Source organism: Parambassis ranga, chromosome 7 (assembly GCF_900634625.1).
Source record: "Parambassis ranga chromosome 7, fParRan2.1, whole genome shotgun sequence".
Lineage (NCBI taxonomy): Eukaryota > Metazoa > Chordata > Actinopteri > Ambassidae > Parambassis > Parambassis ranga.
Genome location: NC_041028.1, coordinates 5940176 through 5953677, shown reverse-complemented (window position 1 = coordinate 5953677; position 13502 = coordinate 5940176). Strand labels below are relative to the sequence as shown.

Here is a 13502-nt window from a genome sequence, read left to right as displayed (position 1 = left end):
AGCGTAGAAGATGACGCTGGAGACCACCGAGTGGTAAAACATCTGCAGCATGGTCTGGCAGACATTAAAGGACCTGAGTCTCCTTAGGAGATACGGGCGACTCTGTCCCTTCTTGTATATTACCTCTGCGTTTGTGGACCAGTCCAGTTTGCGGTCATTGTGGACACCCAGGTATTTGTAGCTTTCCACAATGTCGATGACCGGGTCTGAGAGTGTCTGGTGCTTCCTGAAGCCCCCCACCAGCTCTTTTGTCTTTGTGACATTCAGCTGCAGGTGGTTTTGTCCGCACCACTCCACGAAGCTGTCCACCACACTCATGTACTCCGCCTCCCCCATAAGCACTTTAGAATCCTGTTTCTCTGCTGTGAAACTGCTGTAAAACTGTAAACATGGAGATAATGGGATTGACCAACTTTTGGAGGCAGCCTCAAGTGGCCATTTGATAAACTACACTTTTTGGATGCAGTCATATACTGTTTTATGTTTAAATTATTTTGTTGCGTTTTTTCTACTCATTGTTTGAACAGATCTAAGCAACCAACATTGTCTATGCAGAAACATCCTCTGAAAATTCTTATGCCTAAAATAACTCCTCCCACTTCACTACACACAGAGGTCCTTGAATCACAGATCAGTGCGTAGTTGCAGATTGCAGGGTGCAGTAGTAAAACAGTGGCCCGTTTTAGTCATTTAGCAGGAAGGTCATCAGGGCCTGACTTTATTTCACTCAAATGTGGCTGCACTCCTAGTGGAATGAGTCGTATATAGTATCACAGTGAGTCACACCTCAGAAAGGATGCAGTGAGGAACAATGTACATACAACATTGTAGGCTTTAAAAGCAGCTGCTAGGATTAAAAAACAAAACTTGATTAGAATTGCATGAAAGAGTGAGCTTTTACACATTTTAATAAGGAGAAATTCTAGTTTTTAACCCTCTCAGGCAAATCCACTTATCATTTTCACCCATGTAAAACAGGAGTGCATAAATACTCCTGTTATTCTAATCGGAGTCTGTGTGCCACCATGCGATTGGCTGATAGCTGATGACTCATTTCAACAGGCTGGTGTGGGGAAGGGAAGGGGAGAGAATGTGGTAGGGTTGGTGGGTGGGAGGGTAGGAGGTGGTGAAGGGGGCAGGAGGTGGGAGTTAATCATTCTCCCACCACCCTAGCATGCCTTTACTCGCACACAAACACACAACATAAATACTTGCAAACTTAATCTATACACACTTTCTACCCCAGCCATAGGTGCCTGTAGCCTTACTTGAGGAAAGACACAGAGCCTGGAGGAGAGAGAGGGAGAGAGAGAGAGAGAGAGACTTGTGCTGATCACAGAGTCTGCAGCCCCCAGCCTTCCCTCTGTTGCAGCTACAGTACGTGTGAAAGGCAGGGTGGGAGAGAGAGAGAGAGAGAGAGAGAGAGGCAGCAGCAGAGCCAGAGCTGCTGTTTGTCTCGGAGACTCGAAAAGGGAAGAGGAGAGCACTGTGAGCTGTACAGCGCAGAGCATTAGAAGAGCCAGTCGGTCCTCTGGTATGTGTCCAGTGTGAACAACTCTGTCCAGTTCCCTACGCACTTCTGCACACAAGGACTCTGACAGCAGCCACACAAACAGGTGAGCCTCAGCAGCTTTGTGATGTCAAATGCATATTCATTATGCTCTCCACTGATCAGTGTAATCATAATAACACTATGCTTATGGTGGTATACATTATGTATATTCTCATATTTACATGTGTTTGACAAATGTAAACATGGATAGCTGAAACTTCTTAAGGAATGAGCTGCATCAACCTCGTCCGTTGTGTGCATGGATGAGACAGGTGGGGGTGTTTTTACATGTATGTTTCCGCATGTGTGTATGTGTGAAGGCTTGTTTACCTCTTGACTGACAGGTGAGAAACACCTCTGGGACCTGGGGAAAAAAACGTCGCATCTGATTTAATCCCCATTCTCCCTCACTACCACCACCACCACCACCATGTGTAAATCCATGTGTCCCTGCAAGAGAAGAAAGTGGGTGGAGTGGGAACTGTTTCAGTTCTGCTACTGTTCTCTCAGTCTTGTTTTAATAGCAGGAGATACATCAGCATTTGATGGAATGCGTACCTTTGAGCCCGCAGTGTCTCTGTGTGTGCGCAGCAGTTTGTCGACAACTGTCATGAATATCTGCAGGTGTTTACATTTCAGCTTTGTGCTGTTTTTTTTTTTTTTCTTAAGCCTTCTGTCTCAACTGCGCAAGACTACATCCAGCTTATATGCTGTAGCATCACCATGGTACGAAATAACAATGTTCTCAAATCAATTACATAATAGTGTTTTCAGCATACTGGCAGGATTTTAGAAACATAGCTAACATCAAATTAAAGATCTGTTAATGAGAAAATTATTGCTTTTCTTATGTAATATTAGTGTTTTTTACAAAGTTGTTGAATTTTATTGCCCATCTCAGTTTTCTGTTTGAGCTCAGACTTTATTATTTTTTGTTGTGATGCGAAGCTGTGCCCTGATTTAGCACCTTCTCCTTCATGTTGGTATGTAACACTTGTCGCTTGTACTGCATCCTGGGATGTAATTGTGTGTAATGGCAGCTTGTGAGTGTTTACCGCAGGGAATCAGCAGCTTGGTCCAAAATTATCTTTCCCTTGGTGCACAACTTGTTGAATCCACTTCAGTTCTTTTGAAGTTTGCCTGTGGATTAGGACGTCTTAATCTGCCATGACTTACTTCAAACCTGTGTGTTTATGTTAAAAGGAGGACTGGGAGTCTTTGAATAGGAGCATATGGCTGAATGAGAATCCACAGAGAGACATTGTCAGTGGTTTGAGCCCCCTGAGCCATGACCATGATCCGGGCTGCCATTGACAGTGAAAAATCCCCTCTGTGTTTGTCTGTCTCGCTGTGGATGCTGCTCGTTTGCCCCCAACTGTCAATCTGTCACTTACTGTGATGTCAAAGGAATCAGACCCCAGCTCGCCACTGACCCTGCCACTTCCCGTTATCACCCACCCGATAATATATACATCCATCCATCTATCCATTCCTCCATCTCTTCTCCCACCAGGTTTCAAATGTTTCTCTCTTCACTTTCACCGAGCGCCTCCCTCCACCCCTCTCCGCTCTGGTCGCCACAGAAACGGCTGATTCAGGAAGGGTGGGCGGGTGTCTCAGAGCTCTTGCTGCTCTGCCCCATGCAGTGCTTTCACAGTACATTTCTGCTTCTGTGCTGCTTTTATGGCCCTGATATGTTGACAGTTCAGGTGGCTCAGTCAGATGTTATACAATTGTGTGAGCTACACAAAGAGTGTTTGTTCAGTTCTGTCAGAGGATGTGTTCAGTGTTTTGAGCTGCATTGCCATTCATTGTCAGTTTTTTTTCTAACAATGGATCACAGGGAGGCTCTTTATTGCTTGATGACAAATCACCAGTGGTGGTGGATTTATTTTAAGGGTTAACTTTGCCAAATTTTGTTATGACATTATTTACAGTATCTATTTTCCAACATAAAGTCATTTTGATGGACTGATTCAAAACAGAGGCACCCTGTGTATGTTTAGAGACCTTACTGAGGTGATTAATAATGAAATATACCATGGCCGAGTCATTTAATAATAGATGTGCTTTGACCTTTTTCTTATATAAGGTTGATGAAGCAAAATACAGTTTTGAGTCATGAGTGAAGGAGTGCAGGGTTGCAGTGTGTATGTGGAATTGAAAGCATTTTTGTGTATATAAGAGGTACCTAGTTTAAACCTTATCAAAACATAATGAACACCAGTTTCGGTAATTTAGAGACAAATTTATGAGATGTGGCATTTTTAGGATGGCTGCGGTTGCCATGGTGATAGTTTGTACAGTAGCTTAAAACAGTCCCTTTAAGAGAGGCTTCTGAACAGGAAATGAAACCTGTGTTGCACTGCAGTCAATTCCAAGTAGGACCCCAGGAGTTTGTCCTGCTGCTACTGATTAAATTAAAATGGGAATTGTATTCACTGCGGAGACACCAGTGAACAGCTCTGTCTAAATCGTTGTCCGTGAAACTCAAGTGTTTTTTTTTTATGTCTTTCTGTCTCAAAATGAGCTGTTGACAAAATGTTACCATTTGCTAAATAAACAGGTAGAATTACTAGAGTTCGATGTAATAAGTGACATCGCTTCAAGTTGCTGATAACAGTGTGTGATGTTTGAACAGAAGTCATGTATCTCTGACTATGTTTTCATCCTGCAGTGTTCAGTCAGTGATGACGCAGCTCTAGAGTCATATAGCACAGTGCAGACTCGTCACGAGACACAGCCAGAACAGAACAAAGAGCACACACTGCTATCTGCGTGAAAAAACTCAACACAGAAGTAGAAACATCAATTGGATGTAGAGGAGGAAAGTGACGCCACTTGCTGATGCTCATTCCACCACATTACTCCATGTACGGCTGCAGCCCTGGGATCTTACATGGGATGTTTCCAGTAACTAGATATTTTAGAAACTAAATTTACAATACTATGTCGTAAAGAAGTGCATCAAACTGTCAAAGAAAGATCTACTAGGTGGACAAAACAGCAGGAGATATCCTGTAATAACAGAGACAGTAAGTGGCCATCAACCTGATTTACAGAAGATTACATTTAGACTTAAAGAAGCGTGATTGTGGATGACGTTGGAGCTTTAAATGTTCTACCTGGGACACAGAAAACTGCAGGAACCTTGGCTAGAACAAGTGTTCTCATAAAATAGATGGCAATGAAAATGTCAGCTGATATTCTATGGACTATGTTTTATGGGCAATGAATGTTAAGAAAATACCTAAACCAGGACCGAGAGACTTTGAATGTAACCTGACTCACTCTTTTTCCTTTGTCTTTACATTATTTCACTCACCAGTCACCTACATTAATTGCCTCTTGTCTATATAACAGGACTATGGGTGACGACAAACATCTTGTTGCTATTCGGACTTGATGCTTTTACTGGTATTTTTCTACATAAATACAGTGTAATATACAGAGAGGATGAAGTAGGTGAATCATGTTCTAAGTTTGGGGACAGACGGCTTGATTTGATTACCATGTGGAGTGAAAGGTGAATATTTTCCCTCCAACAGGTCGTTACCCCAGTCAACCCCCTTTTGAAGTATAGCTCCTGGATGATTCTCTGCGGCAGGCTGCTGTCTGATGACTAATGTTCTCCCAAGTGACATATTAAAGCCCTGTAATTGGTTAGAATAAACCAATCATTAACTTGCTCATTAAAGCTTATTGTAGAGCTGAGACCGCTGCTACTTGATCATAGCAAACTTCTGTAATTGTTCCCAAAGCTGCGTCGGGGTCCTGTTTGCCACATTATTCAGGGTTCATCAACACCAACATCCTGACTCACTTTGATTCTTTAAAGATTCCTCAGCACTTAGTGTCAGGGTGTTTCTGTGCTAGCTTTGCTGCACAGGCCAGAAATTTCCATCTGGACCCACTCTTCCTACCATCTGCTCCTCTGCTCGCTTATTGGCCAGTTGTGAGGCTTCTGGTTCAAACGTCTCTCTCTCGCTGTCGTCAGATGAAAAGAAAGAAAAAGGGGGTGGACTGGAAGAATAGACGAGGAGGGCACAGAGGCGTACAGATTTGTAAAGCTTGGGGCTTAAACTCGATTCAGCACCACATCTCAGCAGTTTCTATCCAATCTCTGTGTAACCCAGCAAGTGCTGACTGGCTTATGATAGGGATCACTAAAGAGAACAATACGCAGTTTATGCTTAGTCAGTGAGAGGGAGACCGTTTCCCTGAAATTAAAAGTTACCGACAGAATCGGGGACAAACAGAGGCTGCAGTCATGGTGCAGGTGTATGGATTATTGCCAGAGGAGAGTGACAGCATGATGTAAATGTGGCTCGCTGCTGCTGCTGGTGTTGTTGGTGTTGATTGCGGTGCTAGTTTGGCCTCTCTGACTGATGGATATGAGGAAAGTTAACTCTAGGGGAATCATCTGTGGTGCTGCTATGCCCTGAGGTTTAATACTCACTCTGTCCTCACACTAATGGTGCCATTACTAGGCTTCTGAAATAGATTTTTTATACAGTGCACACATTATATGCATGCAACACAGCTCATTTTCACATGCAAAAACTATTTACACAGACATAAAATACACAAACAAAATGGCAGCAGACACACATTTAATTGGTCAATGCAAGCATGTCTCTGTAAGTATGAACAGTAAATGTATATAAATGTGTGTTGGGTGGGGTCCTTTGTGACTGACTTTGATTTCTGTGACAAGGACATCAGCAGCTGCAGCAGCCATATTGTTTGATCTGCCAGATAAATTTAATATGATCTCACCTCACTCAGTGGTTACAGGGACATTACTTGAAGGATGCTGAGCCGTAAAGGTGTAAAGATGAGCATTTTAACATGCAGGTCAATGCTGATTGACTCTTCTGGCCATAAGATGTGACATAATGGCAATGTTTGGCCCTTTCACATTTGCTTCATTTTTCAACTCAGTTTTACACCAACAATTAAAGTAGAAAAAAGAGACTGTCAAATGTACAAATTATTAGTTGTTTTTGTAGTGCTGAGTGTCATCTTGTCCCCGACCCTTTAGCTAAATAAAACTGTTATGAAAAGACTCGGCATCACCCTTTGGCAGGCCTAATTGATTTCCAGGTCACAGATAAAGGACAAGGATACATAAACCCAGATATGGAAAGAACCCGATTTCACCCCATGTCCCCGATCTAAATCCAGCAGGGCGCTGTGCTATTTTCGGTCTCCCCCTCCTTGGTTATATTTTCTGTTGGTCTTTCAATTTTAAAGACAAATCTACTTGTAAATTCAATTTTTACTCCAGTTTATCTTTTTCACAGTTCCATCTGTGTCCTGAAATACGTTTGATGACTTCGTGTGCCCCTCTCAACCCTAATACAATTGTAAATGCATGAAAACTGTGCAAAGTTTTAAGATTGGCAGTGAATTCTATCTTCACAAAAACTCTTCTATGATCAGAAATAAAGTGACTCAGTAAACTGTAATGTATGGGGGGGCTGTTCATCACAACAGTTTAGAGTTCATTTACAGGAAAAATAATAAAAAAGTTGGCTCTATATAGGGAGAAGCAAAATATTCTGAATTTTGATTATACTCAGTCAGTTTGAAATGTTCATGCCTTTGCTATTATGAAATAATTATGCCACAACTGCAATGTTCACTTCGTACAATCTTTCCTTTTTCATAGGAAAATGATATTTTAATTTAATAATTTAAGTATTTACTTTAGGTTACTTTATTTAGATTTGCTCACAAAAATGTTAATTTATTTAATGTAAGATAAAGTCAACAACTCCCGCTCTAAATTTTACGTTCCCAATAAACTGCAAAGGAATTACTTCACCAAAAATCTTCGGTTTCCTCTTATGAGCTCTGCGTCACTCTAAACGGCTTTGACGAGATGGGAATGTGATGCAGGAAAAGCTGTTAACTATTACACCTCCTTTGTGAAAAACACACACACACACTCACTCAAAGACTTCTCCGGTGCTGCACCACCTGCCTCTCATCAACCCCCTCATCAAGCAGAATAAGATCACTGTTAATCCACTTGTCTCAGCCCGTGGCGTACCAACAGCGCTCCCACTGCAGGGCTCAGCTGTTCCCTCGGGGCCCCCCAGAAGCCAGGAGTGGAGAAAGGTGCTTACAGCCTACATGCTCACTTCATGCCTCTGACTTTCCTTTTAGACACACACCCATTGTTGCTGTTCTCTTGTGATTTGTTTATCTCCTGTAACAAATGCACATAGTGGTCTAATACAGAGGACAGTCCACAAATATTGTTTTGATTTATTCCATTAGATTACTCAGACAACTATATTTTTAATACTTTAAAATATGTTGACGTTGTCTTACCCTTTAAATAAATGTGACTCTCATAGGCTAAGGTATAGGTTAATGTATCAGTTTTTTAATATCTGCAGCATACACAGCAAAGAATATTCAAAATAATGATTCCATTATTGATTCTTGATTATCTGGTGGCCTCACATATGGATCTTTGGCCAGAACAGAGAGTTACTGAACCAGACTATATGTTGTAGCTGTAAGTATTTAAAGCTACATAAACATTAATGGGACAGGTTATTAGGTGGCAAACATTGGCTAAAAACACCCTGCAACACACCCTCAACACATGTTTTTGTTACTTCTAACCAAACACATGACTGCCCAAGTTACGCTTACATTAATGGGACATAAGATCATATTGTCATATCACCTGAACATGGCACAGATACATTTTCCTTTTGCATCATTTTCCGCTGCTCACACCTGTGCACAAGTAGTCATTCCCCCAGTGAGACCCCCCCCCCTCTCTCTCCTATGACCAAGGGAGATCCCCAAAATAATGGGGGCTTTATGGCAGTTATTGTGGCTGCAGAGTTCTGCAGAGGACCATCAGGAGAAATCCAGTAGCAGCAAAGTAATTGAATTTGAGGTTTCAGCTAATGATTTTTCCAGCAGCAGGACACTACCCCCTCGTTCTCCGGGCTTGCAGCGTCATGCATGGCCTCAGCGGAGCGTCGCTCAGGCAAGCCCTAAATCATCCCATAATGAGTTTAGAGAAGCTAAGTACCTCTTACACTTTTAACAGGCATGATTTAATAGCACTTGTTAATCCGACAACATATACAGCGCTTTCCATTTTCGCAGGCTTAAAGACTTCACTGAACAGATGTTGTAGTAGATTTATTGCCTTTAGACTAGAGCGGCATTGTTAAAAACCAATTAGGATAGCTATGCTATATTATACCTTCAGATTGTTGGTTGTGTCTTAAAGTGGATTTGTGTAACTCAGGTCTGTGTATATCCGTGTTACCTGACAGGAACCTGTGCAGAGTCCAGTTTGTAACTAGACCAAAGCTGAAGAGTTCAAACCTGTGATATTGATGCTCCAGTCGCAGGCTATTGGTGTTATAACCAGCTCTCGGAGTATTTCTGAGCATCTTTAAAGGGGCGTGTGTATAAACTCTGTTAGACCTGAAGCTGTCTTTTTGGCCCAGACAGATTGACAGCTTTGAAGCTGCTCTAAAATTTGAAACATGGCAACTTCAAGGCTGATTGGTCTCCATTTGTAGTTCAGTCAGGAACAGAGCCTTCTCCCCTTGGACCCCTTGTCTCCTCACCTCCATTGTGATCCTTTTATCCTTTTTATGTTGCTTCACATAATCTCCATCTCTTTTTTCTGTCTTTTTTTTCCACTAGATCTTATTCCTTTATCTACCCTCTATTAAGCTGCTTAATATATTTATTTTTCTTCCCAGCTCTTATCACAAAATGAGTGGGTATCATAATTGTTCCTCTTATTCCACTGTGTCTCAGCCCAAAGCTCTCGCTCTCTCTCGTGCACACACACACACACACACACTCAGAGTCCCTGCTGTACTGTAACCCATTTAGGTGCGACATCTTGTCTTTGCCCTTCAGCTGCAGAAACACACTGCTAATGGCCACCAGGTTTTCTCATTAGTTAATTATGTTTTGTGATATCATCTACAGCTTTGAGCTGCTAGCTGAATGGTTATTAGGCTAATGGTAACTGATCACCTCAATACACAGAGAAAGGCTGACCCTTTCTTTGGCACTTGTTGCATTGTCTCAGCTGTATCCATTCAGCCAACACAGGCTAGGTGCTGTTGCATTTGGTAAACTTTACAGCATCATCGCATTGCATTGTGTGTGGCTCCATCAGAAATAATGGTGGCGCCTACTGCTCCATGCAATCATACCCTTAGCAAAGCCATTTCCCCCCAGCCTGTAATTCTACTTTTCCAGTCATGGAAGTGTAAGTGATTCAGAGATTTGCAAGTTCAGTGGGAACACCTGAAGCAGATTCAGACCATCACATATTCATAGATTTGTTCCGTTCACACATCTTTGTCTTGTTCTGACTCGAGCTTATTGAGACCCGATAGATTTGTCCCATCTGATCGTCTTCTTCTTTTGTACTGTCACAGTCAGTTTATATGTCTTTGTTTGGTTTCAGCAAATCTGGTGTGAGTCACTGCATGTTCATTGTCGACTGTGCCGCTACACAAAAGCACTAGTTTGATTTAAAAAAAAAAAAAAAAGAAAAGAAAAACAATGACAGAGGGCATCGAATGAATCACTCCTGCAGTGGCTACTCTCCTTTGACTTTGAATTGGTACCCTACTCTACATATTCATTTGTGGATTTGCTTTCTTTAAACCCAGGGCTCAGTGGCAAACAGATGCTGTTGTTTTGTTTACAGTGCACTGATGCATCAAATGTGTGGTGCTAAAGCAACCCAAGTTTTTACTCCTGATCGGCTCATTTATTGTATCAAGAAATTCTCATTCTTAAAGGGACGGTTCAGTAGAAAATAGTCTCTACATGAAATGGCTAACAATGAGGTCTGTGGAGTTTCTAGAGCAACTGGACTGGGTCATGATTGTTGTATTTTTCGGCACTTTGAGCAGCACAAGCTGCCGAGTGCCAATAAGTTCCATTATATCAGAGAGAAGGCCAATATAATGGTTTCCAAAGCGGTCACATCAATACCACTAAAAGCCACAAAAAAAGAATTACCTGATTTTGGGGGGAACTAGACACAACATAACCTGTCTCTGGACTAACCTTTTAAATGCAGTCTTATTGAATATGTCCCCACAAAAAAATGCCATTTTTGTCTAGTATAGAAACAGTCCCACCCCCATAAACACATAGAGATGCAGCTGAGAGGCAGAAATTGGCACACGTTTCATGTAATATTGACTTCAAGTTAGATTTTTCTGCTTCAAACTTTTGTTCTTTCTTCTTCTTCTTACTTATTCTTCCGTATGTTTTTTGGCGCAGCGTATCTTCAGCATACATTGACCGATTTCAGCCATTCAACTATCAAAATGTTCATCTCACAGAGGACATTCCGGGTCAACTTCAAAAAATTATCATTTTTCAAATGCAATTTTGGTGTCATTTTTAACATGGGAGTCTATGAGAAAGCCCTTCAACGAGGGTCATCTGCCAAATGTATCTCCTCCTACAAATTTCACGCTACATTTTTGTCTTAAAATGCTGATTAGATGCTGCTCTATCAAACTTGTATTCAGAATTTTCTAATTCCGAATCATTTCTGCATGCCAGGCTCTCAAAGATGGAGTGGTTTTTGAGGTCTCCTCTGCTGTTACCATGGTAACAGGCTGACACACAGAGGCATACACAGAGGCATACAAAGCTCTGAATTGCTCTGATTCTCCAGCAATTCAGAGCAATCCTTCACATCAGCATTCAAAGCAATGCTTCAGCTGCAGCAATCAAACTTGCATTTTCTTCAGGAAATGCCCTTTTCTAGTTTTCATTTTAAGTTATCTGGATCATACTGCAGTGCTGGACAGCATGTGCTACACTTTATGTGGTTTTGACAAAGACCAGAGGTGCAGTATGTCATTCATTTTGAAAAACCTGAGCTTTACATCTCATGAAGTGATGCCCCGATTTTACAAGATATTCCAGTATTTGCCACTTGTTTACATGAATAATTTATATAAAGCTGTGAGTACTTAACTCTTTTGTTCCTTTAGCACATCTGTTCAGTGTTATGTCCAAAACCTTGCTGATATCAACGTATTTCAAGGATGTTGAACACAAATTGTAATGACCCTGTCAAATTCATATTTAGAGTAATAGTGCATAAATTTGAAATGTACCGAGCAATGATTTGGTCATTCAGATTCCCATAATCAGTAGCATAAAGGAAGAAATCGTTTTAAATGTGCGCCTAGTTTTTGAACCCTTTACATAACTCAAACGTTACATAATAACCCATATAACATGCTCACCGCAGGTTAAACTACGATATAACATACTTCTTTGATCCGATGATAAAACACAGCAGCCACTTCCCCATCCCCCTAACCCTGGAACCCATCTAAGTAATGGAGCAATCTGGCAAAACAAGAAGCAATTTAAGGGGGTTCAAGCCCTTTTTCCTCCTCACAGCATCAATACGGCTGAAGGATCTGCCCAACTCAATGATGCACTGAAGCTTTTAGAGCTTTTATTGCTAAAATGTTGCATCCCGAGGAAAAAGGCTCAGCTATGTGTGCTCAACTCCTCTCTGCCATGATGTTTCATGTGAAGAGACTAGTGGGAGGACATGTAAAAATGCATAGCAACAGACTCTTTCTCTCCTGTTCTGTTTCTCACACATACTCACACGATCACATTAACCATCACACACACACACACACATGCATAGACAAATAAACACACGCCTGCACAGATTTAGCACACATGTATCCCCATCACCCATCCACCAACACAAGGCTCTGTGGAATAAAAATGGCCCCATATTGAAGAGTACAGCCTCAGGCAAATGATGTAAATGGCATCACACAACAGGAATTAGCCTCAGTTTATGAATCAGCAGCTGCAGTCAAGGGAGAAAATACACTGCTGCTCAACCAGCTGTACTCCTCACACAGGTCACAGGCTCAGCCTAGAGACTGATCCGCTTTGTGTCAAGTGTGTATGAGCTTGTGTGTGTGTTTATGTTTGTGTGTTGCCATTTCCAGACAAAGTCCCTCCCTTGTGGCAGTCCACTGCTCCTCAGCCTTGCCTGTCATCATACCTGATCACGCCTGTCTGTCAAGTCATTTTGTAAAATTCCCACAAAGACGGGGTTAGCTCAGACAGTATCCGATTCCCCTCCCCGAGTCGCAGGCTGGTGCCTGTGCAGTGGTGTATAGAGAGAAAGCGATTTGCCTGTTGAAACCCTGCAATTCTATTTCAGGCCATCCCACACACAGTGGGAGAGGAACAGAAATGTGTCACCCTTTAATTACAGCTTTTCAGGTCCTTGTGAAATTTTGTGCATCTGTAGGTAAGAGAGTCCTACTTTAGATTCCAGGGAACACACCTCCACCAATTAGCACATCAGGACCACAGACAGTAGTGTGTGTATGTGTGTGTGATTTAATTGGTTTCATTTAGGCTCGTTTTGGTGTAGTTTGCCTGTACGTTTGGAAGCTTCGGCACATGAAAATTATGTCCCTGCAGCTACTGATGACAACACCGTGTGAGTAATGCAGACGGCCACTTTGAGTGTGTGCTATGTTCCCAATTATATCACCAGCATTGTCACTTCACACTGAGCTTTTCTCAGTCTGTTCTGCCAGCTGAACCGCAGTGCTTTATTCCTATAGGGTCAGCCCCTTTCAATTAATTTCTTGTTAGTCCTGATCCAAATAAGCTGCAGTAAGAATTTAATCCTCATAACTGGATTATGAGCTGATTGGTGCTACAAGAGAGCTGTTTGTTATTAAAATGATGGGTTACATAATTCTGGATTATTGACAGCCAATCAGAGTCAATCAGTTAATGAAGAGGAAACCAGAAACTTGTCCTCAGCGATAAAGCGGTAGATTTCTGAGCTTCTATCAGACGACTGTAGCTGTTTTTTTTTTTTATGAGCGTCCTTGATAATGATTTTTCATGCAGACCT

At 41.8% G+C, this 13502-nt stretch overlaps 1 protein-coding gene across 1 annotated transcript in view; it reads left to right on the top strand.

The window, feature by feature from the left end:
* The first annotated feature begins 1515 nt into the window (after window positions 1–1515).
* The window catches only part of prickle2a (prickle homolog 2a), a 28457-nt gene continuing 16470 nt past the window's right edge, over window positions 1516–13502 (top strand). The window contains exon 1 of the mRNA XM_028410582.1: window positions 1516–1616. The gene's annotated coding sequence lies outside the window, so the exon portion shown is untranslated. The remainder of the gene's footprint in view (window positions 1617–13502) is intronic.